The sequence below is a fragment of the Corvus cornix genome, chromosome 12, assembly GCF_000738735.6.
Source record: "Corvus cornix cornix isolate S_Up_H32 chromosome 12, ASM73873v5, whole genome shotgun sequence".
NCBI lineage: Eukaryota > Metazoa > Chordata > Aves > Passeriformes > Corvidae > Corvus > Corvus cornix.
In genome coordinates this window covers 3316475-3327168 of record NC_046342.1, presented here as the reverse complement: position 1 = coordinate 3327168, position 10694 = coordinate 3316475, and the positions used below count along the sequence as shown (strand labels likewise).

The window sequence follows — 10694 nt, the reverse complement described above, 5'->3', positions numbered from 1 at the left end:
AGATACTTTATACTCAGTAAGAGACCAGAATAGGAGAGGTTAGGATTCAACAGCCATAGCAATTCCAGAACCACAGTGCTTTGTGGCATATGAGGAATTTTGGGGGTTTAAACCCTCAGATTTCTAAGTTCTGACTTGCATTGTTGGCTCATGTATCCCACATCAGAATTTTGACATGACTTGCTAAATCCCATTATAAATTGAAACATAGCAGAAGACATCCTGTGGTTACCATATTAATACAAAAGGTATAAAAGACATTGCCATTTTTACTGGGTAAATGATGACAGAACTTTGAGGATCTGCCCGAGCTGTTGTTTTGTGCACAGGGACAGGCACTTCTGGTATGATAAAAACTGCAAAGGTGTCCAACAAAATAATGTTGTTTCTGTGGAAGCTTGGGTAGCTTTCTGAATTTAAAGGAACTATTAGAGGCAATGTTTCCTCTAAGCAAGGTAAAAGATCTTTCTTAGGAAAAATTCCCAACAAAAACAACACAAAACCCTCAGAAAAATAAAGGCATCAAATGCCTCCCGAAATGAGATTTTCATTATTAATGCCCATGTGTTGAGGTTATTAGAACCTGAGACCCCAAAAATGTTGAGTTCATGCTATATATACCCTTCTCCATTTTCCATTTCAATTTAATATATAGAGATCCCTCCACGACAAAGCTACAAATCACTCAACTTTGCCCCAAAAAGCAGTTGCTGTACAACCACTATCTTTCTATTTGCCCACAACAAAGTGAATTTCACTCAGTTAATTCACTATTACAGTAACACTATAGAGAGTGGTTGATGTAATTTCTGAATTTCAATTCTGAAACACTCATCATACTTGCACTTACTACAAAAACTCCTTAGCACTCTGAAAGAAAATAACTATCAGAAGTAGGAATCATAATTTTAACATTTCTCTACCAAAGATTTGTACTTTTACTGAAAGAAATTAGTGAACTTTAAAGATCTTTCAAGTCACATCTTTTATAAACAGTTAGATTACAGCAAGAAAATAAACAGTTTGTCATTTCTGTGGTAATACCAGTGTTAACTGGTTGAAACTCTCCTGAGAAAACATTTTGTAATTTAAGTACTATGTTTATATTCCAATGTATACAATTTTCAGACAAGTCTACAGACAGTAAAATAGTAAAATTATGAGTAAATACTACCAAAATAATTTTATGCATTAACCCTGATAACTTTCTGCATGAAGCACTTGGCAGAGAACCAGTATGCAGACTGTGGGTTTGCAGGCCAATACAGTATCTGGTGTTCTGGAAGCTTCCTCAGGAAGCTTCAAAAAATCTCTCCTCAGTTGGAAGTTTAACCTCAGGGACCTGCTTTGGATTTACAGTCTCAAACAAACAACCAATGTCAAAGGAACAAAGAACTTGAGGTACCAACATGTCTTACAACTTCTACACCACCTCTCCTCACTGAAGTAATGGATCAGGTTTTGGAAGACCAAACTCCAGGTCAAACCACTGCTCTGAGAGGGTCAGAACCACATCATGACCACCTTGCAGAACATCCCAACCACAGAGGTGAAGCCAACCCTTTGGAAATAGTTAATGTTTTTAAAGAGATTTCCTTTAAAGCTGGTTTTGGCTGTGGGAAGCATTTAAAGGCTTAGTGCACCATGCAACCTACCCTCACATTTGGAAGAAGCCCTGCATAACAGTCTGTCTTCTTGTAAAATGAAAAAGGTATAAACATCCATGCAAAAAGATTTATAATCATATGTTGGACTTACTCAGCAGACACACATTTCAGTTTCCTAATGAACAAAAGAGATCCCCCTGCTTTTATTGCATATTTAGTAACATGACCCCTCTCTTATAGTTAGTTACCATTGAATCCCAAACTCTATTTCAAGGCTTTAATTTTACTTCTCTTGGCACACTGAAGGCCATTTTAAACAAGGAAAAAACAGCAGACATGTGAAATAAGAGCTCTGATTTAAAGATGTCAACAACTTCTGTTCCCTCTCAAGGCCCCAAAGTATCGTGGAAAAATGTTGGAACACTTTTTCCATCTAAAAGTAGTGAAGACGTCACATAAAAACTTCTAAGATGTATTAAACAGATCTCCTTTTCCACATTAAGAAACAATCATGTGATCAAAATGAATCTAGCTTTTTATTTTCCCAATAAATTAACATCCTACTCATAAGTTTTGTACCAAGCAGCTATACTCAAATGCCTGCAAGCATAATTTTCACCATTTTGTTACAAGTGCTATAATGAAGTCCAGTGGAAATACAGTGTTTAATGTTCCCAATAACCAGGTTACAAAATCTCATTACAGATGTAATGTTCCTTGCTAACAGACACCCTGTTCTGCATTAAAATTCCATCAGGAGAGAGCCATAAAGACACAGCACTGTTTTTTGCTTTTCAGTTTAAGAAGTGAAGAGAGAACACCAAGCAGAACTCTTCATTAGAATCTTCCATTCTACATGATGCAAGAGTTACTAAGTCACTAAATTGCCTTTGAGAACACATCCTGCACCATTGTGCATCCCTGAAAGAACTTACAGGGTCAAGTACTGCATAGAACAGTCTGACCACACTAGAAACCAATTAACGCTAAATTAGCATCCCTTTAATGATAATGAAATACTCCAGTTAGTAAGGCAAAAGTAAAACAACAGATTCATTACCTCCATGGAATCAATTTTTTCACACAGTAAATGTGCTTCTCTCAACTGGATAATGTTTGATCAGTCTTTAAGGGATCACAGAATATTCTGAGTTGGAAGGGATCCACGGGGATCATTGATCCAGCCCTTGGCCCTGCATAGACACCCGAACAGTCCCACACCCTGTGCATCCCTGAGAGCGTTGTCCAAACATTACTGGAGCTCTGGCAGCCTTGAGGCTGTGACCATTCCCTGGGGAGCATGGGCAGTGCCCCACCACCCACCTTCCTGATATCCAACCTAAATCTCTCTGACACAGCTCCTGCCATTCCCTTGGGAATGGCAGAAAAAAGACAAACTACCTCAGGGTGAATCTTGAAACTAAATGAAACGTCTGTCCCAAAAACACAGCTTTACTTTGCTTCAAGGAAAGCGAAAACAAACAAAGGAAGCCCAGAAACACCAATGCCCTTTGTCTGTGGAAATGTTTGTGGTCACTGACAAAGTCGGGGGACTGGCCTAGCTGGGCTCTGACCCGGCCCAGGACAGCTTTGCTTATGTATTTCCTGTAGAGCCCGACCTCATCCTTCCTCATCCTGCCTAACTGCTGCTGGACAGAATCTTTCACATTTCCAGAAATACTCACTGACTTTATCAGCCTCTGAACAGTTAATAGAGTTTCCCAACACACAATCTGGTCATTGCTCTGGAGTTTCTTGGAGCAGCACACGACTGCCTCTACTCTGCAGTCACGTCTGGTAAAAATTCCCACAGTGGAGTGTTGCAGGGTAATACAGGATACAAAGGGGAATCTCATTTGAGCAGAGAGCTGGGCTGGAGGCTGAGGGCAACTTCACCTCTTGCCATGGCCCAGTAGCTGAACATTGTTGTATGAGCCCACACAGCTCACATGAACCAACTCATGTCAGTCCCTCACTAAAACCAGCAGCAGAGTTTAATCTGTATTTCCTCCAGGTCTATCCTTCATTGATGCCTCTGTGTGGGAATCCAGAGGGCTACCCCCCAAAATCAACTGTCCTGGTGACTAAAATTTGTCATTTTTACTTATTTTCTCTTGGGAGTTCTATGGGTAATACGGTTTATCTGGGGCATTGACTTCGAAGCTCTGTATTCAGAAACTGCAAATTTTTCATCTTGGGTTGTGCATTACAACTAGTTCAAAGACCATATTAAAGTCAAGAAAAAGGAACAGTGCCTCTTCCCCAGACCTCATAAACATTTCTTTCCTACAAGAGCATAAAAATATGCAAAACTATTCTGGCTATTAGAACCAAGGCAGTTGGGGGAAATGCCTGATTATTTATGATAAGGTCCAACAACTGTTAGGCTGGACTCAGAAAATCACCTGGTGTTTGGGAGGTACAAAGGCTGTGCTATTCGCTTTTCCTGTAAAGGCCAGTGATGTTCCTGCCCAGGGCTTCATGTCCAGTGCCATGGCTTTGCCAGCCACAGTGGGCACACACATTCTCTGCAGTCTCTACAAGTGAACAAATACTCAAGAGTTGAGCGAATTCCCCCAAACAATATTCTTCCAGTCTGCTTGAGCCATCCTGGCTCCATTCATTAAATAGCCTTTTTTCCCCAAGGACTTAAGGATTAGAGTAAATTGAAGTACTGAGAGCAGGATTATTTATAAGATTCATCTTAAAAACCATTTAACCTTGTAATTTCTTCTTTAATGGTCTGTTATGTAAGGAACTTCCTACAGCCACTGAGTAAACAATTACTGTAGTTTGGTAGAATTTCCATTTCTTTCGTGTTTAATTCTTTGTACAGGACGCAGATTTCCCCACACTTACTGAATGCAAACTTCTGATTCATTACTTCTATTTTAGGCTGTTATTTATATTACTATATGTTTGATAAAGTGAGTTCTTCAGGCCAGCTCATAACATACTGTTTCCTACAAAGTACTTTGAAGCAGTTCAGTTAATTCAGCAAAAAGAACTTTCATTCCAAGAGTGCAGTATTATAGGTACATACACAGAAATCTGCAGGTTTTCCATGCAATATTCCTGAAACAAATCTATGTTTCTCTGTGAGAACTTTTCATATGAGAGTAATGCATAAAAGCTGACTTATTTTTTCCACAAGACAGATATTTTTCTCAAAGGAGTAATACTGAACACAGCTGTGGAAATATTAGATCTTCAACAACACTATCAACAAAGACAAGAATCTTCTACGTGAGTTATGTAATGGTATTTTTAAAGGATTGAAATTAGGAGAAAGGATTAAAATGTACTCATTTTTTTCACAGCAATTTCTCCAAATGCCTGAAGTTTGGCTATGCCATTACCTTTCATCCTCTGGCCTCATACATTCTGTTCCTTAAAAACTAACAGGGAATGACAGCCCTTGTGAACATTTCGTGTTTCTGAACCCCCTTTAACTGACAGTTCTTTATAAACATCCGTGGCTTCCCTCTAATGCAGGATGGTTCTGACTTACTCCGTGAAGGTTGTTCACTTCAAGTCTTCCAGGGAAAACTCTTTCTCCCTTTTTTTCCAGCTCAGTTTGGCTCTCATTACAAAGAACTCAGGAAGCAAGACTTTTCCTCTTTCAATTAGACCAATTACTTTTTGGGTCTATATGAAACATTAAAATCCACTTCACTTTCTTCCACATTTCCACAACTCAACTATAAATGTTTCATGAGGTATTTCCTTCTGTTTTGAACCTGCCACCCACTGATTTCTTTAGTGTAGGTCTAGTTTTAGCATTGGAAACATCACAGTAATTACTCTCTTTCTTGACAACGGATGGGTTCAAATTAACCTGCATTGCCTGTATTCTGTATTTATTTTGAAGGCTATTTTGAGAGCCTCTGGTAAAACCTTAAATGACAGAAACAGTGATTAATTCCCATTTTAGTTGAATTTAATTTCTTTCCAACCTGAGCAAAGAACATCCTCTGGTTTTACATGAGATGTGCATCTTATCCATTAGTTGGAAAAAATAGAAACTCTAAGAACCATGGAACAAAAGTATAGTCACAGTATGAATCAAATGCTGAGAAATGTCCATGGCAGGGGGTTGGAACTGGGTGATCTTTAAGATCCCTTCAAGCCCAAACCATTCTATGATTCTATGAAATTAAGATATAATTTGCTTCCTTAACAAAATAAAAGTTACTCATCGGTAAGTTACTTTCTAAAGTCAGGGCTCCTTTGTTCTGCTGGGGTAAAACCAAATGGAAATTACCCTTTGTAGAACACAAGTGTTCAAGAAGAAAATAATACCCTCTACTTTACAAATTGTTCTACAAAAAAGATCTCCTTTTCCATACCACAAGTTAATATGCAATTATGACATATGTTTTCTTTCAATTTACATAAATATTTCCACTGAGTGGTAAAAGGAGCTTCTGTCATCCAGCAGATTTCCATCTCTGACAAAAAGCAGTGCAAATCCATCCATGGTACCAAGCTTCTTAACTAACACACTCCTGTATTTCCAAACAAATACCTTTGGAAATAGTGTATTAGGACACCTGTCTGACAACTCTTCTCTGCTAGTTTCTACATCGTCTTTTGGCTTAATTTAGAAGTTTCTATCTTCCTATTTCTTTAATTTTTCATAAAAAAGAAGGATAGTGATAAGACTTCTTTGTGATTTTCCCACACAGCTGAAATGGGAAAAAATGAATGCTAAAAGTCAACAAGACACTTTATGGTATAGAAGTAATTAAAGCAAATTTAATTGCCTTTTTAAAAATGCCCACTTGAACATAATATAGATTACATTGTACCCACATAGTAGCTGCAATTTAATAGTAGCCTAATTATGAGAAAGTAATACTAAAACTGTAGCAGCAGTTGTTAATCAGTTGTTAAAAGTAAATCAGACTTTTCAAAAGGCTCCCAATTTCTTGGGAGTATTTAGAGCTAGACCCAACCCTGCATGACAGAATTACTGCTTTTGTGTTGATGAGAAACAAATGAGGCCCTCCCAGAAAATTCCCACGAATAAAAACATACATCAGAACACAGGCTGAGTTAATTAATGAGATAGGGAAATCACTTCTTGAATCAGAGTATGCCCTCCTTATTATTAGTAATGATACTAATGATTAGGAATGAAAGAAATGCTTTCATTTCTACTATTCCAAAGTGGAAAGAAAAGTGTGTTTCAAAACTTGCAAACAAATTGACTTTGGAGATCTTCCTAGAGACCTTGTTAGTTTTTCCATCTACAAAACAGATGTGCTCAAAGTACATGCAAACATTTACAGACCCAGGTTCTTCATTAGACAAAGTAGTGCAAATTGTAGTTAATTGCTATCTCAGGAATGTGATATTCACTGCTTCCACTTCTAACAGTCTATCCCAAACTGAGTCAAAGTCATCTTCTTTTGGGCCTTGGGATTTCTAATTAACATAAATTACTTTTGTTGATAAGTAAAGTTAGGAAAAACTAATACCAAATTAAATGAAATCACCTTTTCACTCTAACATGCTTTAAATATTGGGTTTTTTCTGGACTAGATAGCCACATTTCCTTTTTCTTAAAACTAACAACTCACTGGAACCTGATGAAAGTCACCACTTTAAGCGTTGCCTTTATGTTCTGAACAATAGGAATCTACCCAAAGTCTGTCTAAGAACAGGCACTCATTTACATTCCATATTTTTCATACTCTTTGTTAAAACAAAGGGGAAAATGGGGGAAATTTTGCATTTGCAGGTGATCAAGGTTTGGGGTTTTTCAAAGCATTGTTGAACTTTGGCAGAGTAAATGCTTGATACTCTATGAGGAAATGTTCTTCTCAGTCCAGCTTGTATTCCAGAACAGAAACTTCTCCCTTAGAACTCATTGTTGGAGTGATTCAGTAGTTTGGCACTGGTTGCAGAGTTCTTCATTTTAACTACTGTTTGATTTTCCATGAAAGAATGTCTGGTGTTTCCAACTTCTCTAAGGCAGATAAATACCCCTATTCCATAAAAATGCCATGTCACATTATCCAAACTTGTGAGCAGCATCACAAGCAAGACTGACAATTGACAGGTACAGACACCACAACTAATTTCAAGACCTTCATCGATGGATCAGGCAAAGCAGTTTTCCTGATCCAGTTTGGTGCACAAACCTTTTCACAGGACCAAGGAGAAGAGCACCAAGGGGGGAGGGAATAAGCCAGCTGGGGGCTTCTGAAATTGGCATTCCCACACTGAGGAATATGTATTAATCAGTAGCCTGAGGTAGAACAAAGGTAAGTGACTGTCCAGAGGCAACAGAAACTGTCTGCAAGGGTGAAAATCAAGATGTTTCTTCAGGTGACCTTTTGCCTTTCCAGTCATTGCAGGTCACCACATCCTTGCATCCATAAAAGCCATGATAAGCCTGACAATCCCACGGATATATGTACATTTGCACTTTACAGCTCTTTTTGTACACAACCCCTCAATATTGCAAGTTAGCACCCGCCCTGCAATATTGCTGTGTTGCTAACAAACATCAGGGACCGAGGACTTTGACTGCAAAGGAAACTGTATTTTGTTGCAGTTTCTATGTCAGCTGCCAAAAACATGCTAAAAACTATGAACAAGCAAAAGTTGATTCATGCATGATGATAAAAAAAGAGATTTTAAAATATATTTAGATACTGAAGAATCAAGCTGAACTACAGAAGCTGAAGGGCACATTTTGTGTACTCAGCTGGTTAAATGGTGCAGTCCAGCCTGAGAGGAGCCAAAATTTAGCTAAAACCAAAATATGTGACCACACTGCACATGGACTGGTTGTGAGCACGAAAGGAATATGTCATGTTATTAAAATGTGATGGGCAGGCTCCAAGGCAGCTTTGTGCAGTTGATGTTAGATTCATCACATTATGTAAACCACATTTATAAACAGTGCTAGAAAATGAAAAAGTACTTTGTTTTAGAATAACAAATGTATACAAGGGTGGCTTAAAACAGAGATTGCAATGTAAGCATTGGCCACATATGGCAGCATATGTTTGGTCTCTCAGACATATCAAGTAATACAAAATACAGTCATTTTTAAGAAAGAAATCAAGGGTAGCATTTTATATCACTGATGAGATAATGTCAAACACAAAACACCATCCAAATTCTTTTTCATCTGCATATTTCACCATAGTGAGACAGTATTCTGAACCACATATGTGTTGGATATACTTCTATTCTTTGCTCAAAAATTCATCTCCATTACCTCATAAATGTTACATAAGTATTTTAAGGCAAGACAGAATTCTAATTTTCAACCAATTCTCTTTCTGGTGGAAACAGAAATCACTGAAAAGTTCTGAGCAAACAGTCTGACCGTATATAATCTATTAGTTATTTAAACACAATCTTTCTTTGGAAAATATACCAGCATTGCATGCAAAGAAAATACCCTCCGACCGCTATTTGAGAGTATCTGTCTTCATTAAGTGCCCCACATCATGGATTAAAAAACTGAGACATTGGAAATGTGATGCGTTTAGAAGAACAGGCTCATAAAGTTGATTGAGAAGCACTGCTTAAGTTTAGGTACTGCTATCAAGAGTAACATCTAAAGTTCAGAACTGAGTAGTCAAGACACCTGAGAAGGTGATTTATGGGCATTTTATCTTAGACTGCAGTTATATTCACATCAAAATACTAGATCCATGTCTTGAGATATTAAACAGTTTTATTACAAGAACAGCATGTGATTTTTATTTATTTCTGCCATATTGATACTATATATTGGACAAAATTGAAGGATAATCCTCTTTTAGGTACATTCTTTCCAGATTCTACCACTTTGTGTGTCACCTTCATTATGCAATTAGCTATGATAAACTTTATACACATAGGAATGTGTTCCTACCACCAAAATAAACTAAAAAAAAAAGAAAATAATAATAAAAAGCCCCGAGTATTCATCCAAAATTGAGATGTTGCTAAACCTCAAGAACCGTTTGCTGCAAAATGAGGGTGAGCTGAAACTGCTGATTCAACACTTTGCTACTGAACGAAGCGAAAAAAGAAACCAGTACATTTATATCACAACCCTCAGGCCCTGCTCTCTTCTATTAAACAGCCAAGAAAGTGTTGGAGGGTTTTTTAAAACAGCAATTTAATACTAATTTCCTCAAGTAAACCCATCCAAACCAAGCTATTCAAAGCACAGGGGAGTGTTTGCTTAGGAAGCTTTGGTTTCTACAAGCAGGCAAGAGAATGCAGATATATGCAATTTGAGATTTCAAAAAAGTTTAAGATCACCCTTCAGATCTTTCTGTGGGAATGTGATTACTTTTGAAACTGTAATTTTATTCCTTGGGAAAAGTGATAGGAAGACTCTTTATCATCATTCATCTGTGCTACTGGAACACATCAAAAGCAATGCTGCAGGTAACACGAGGCTTGTCTAGGTTGGTATCACAGCACTAAAGTTTTAATGTTTGGCATAGACTCTTTTTCTTCCTTAAGAAAGTAACAGTAGACAAAATAACTATTATGCAACTTGTACAGGCATTTTGCAAACAGCACATTACATGGATAATAAAAAAATCCCAAGTAAAATTTCCAGGCTTTTTTTTCCAAAGCAGGACCAGACTTTTAACATAGAAAGGAGCTAATTAAAAAAACAGATGAAGTCAGATGTGCACAGAACTGGAAATAATGTATTGTACATTTAAAGACACAAAGTGCTTCCCTGACTATGAAACTTGCTTTAGGTAAACTCCATTAATTAAACATTTTTGAAGTTTACATAAACTGAGGCCTACAAAAGGTAAACAAAGAATAACCCAGTTTCTAAATATTGTGATGTGCTCATCAGTACAAACTTTGTAACAGGGCACATTCTCAAAGACTTGGTTTTAAACTCACAATTTCAATCACAGAACACTGCAAATATTGTCTCTGTCTTCATGAATAGGTATGCTTTATTTCCCATACAAAACAGACAGAAATTAGCTATATTGATTAAAAATCTGATCAACAGTTACATTCTTGAACCATCGTCCCCAGCCAGATTGCTGCCTCCTGAAAGCAGAGCTAAAATTTATACACAGCCACACAATAAAGTCC

General features: G+C 37.5%; 1 protein-coding gene across 1 annotated transcript in view; it reads right to left on the bottom strand.

Moving 5' to 3' along the window:
- LOC104683194 (centromere protein P) overlaps positions 1-10694 on the bottom strand; it is a 113080-nt gene that overhangs the window by 34751 nt on the left and 67635 nt on the right. The window lies entirely within an intron of this gene.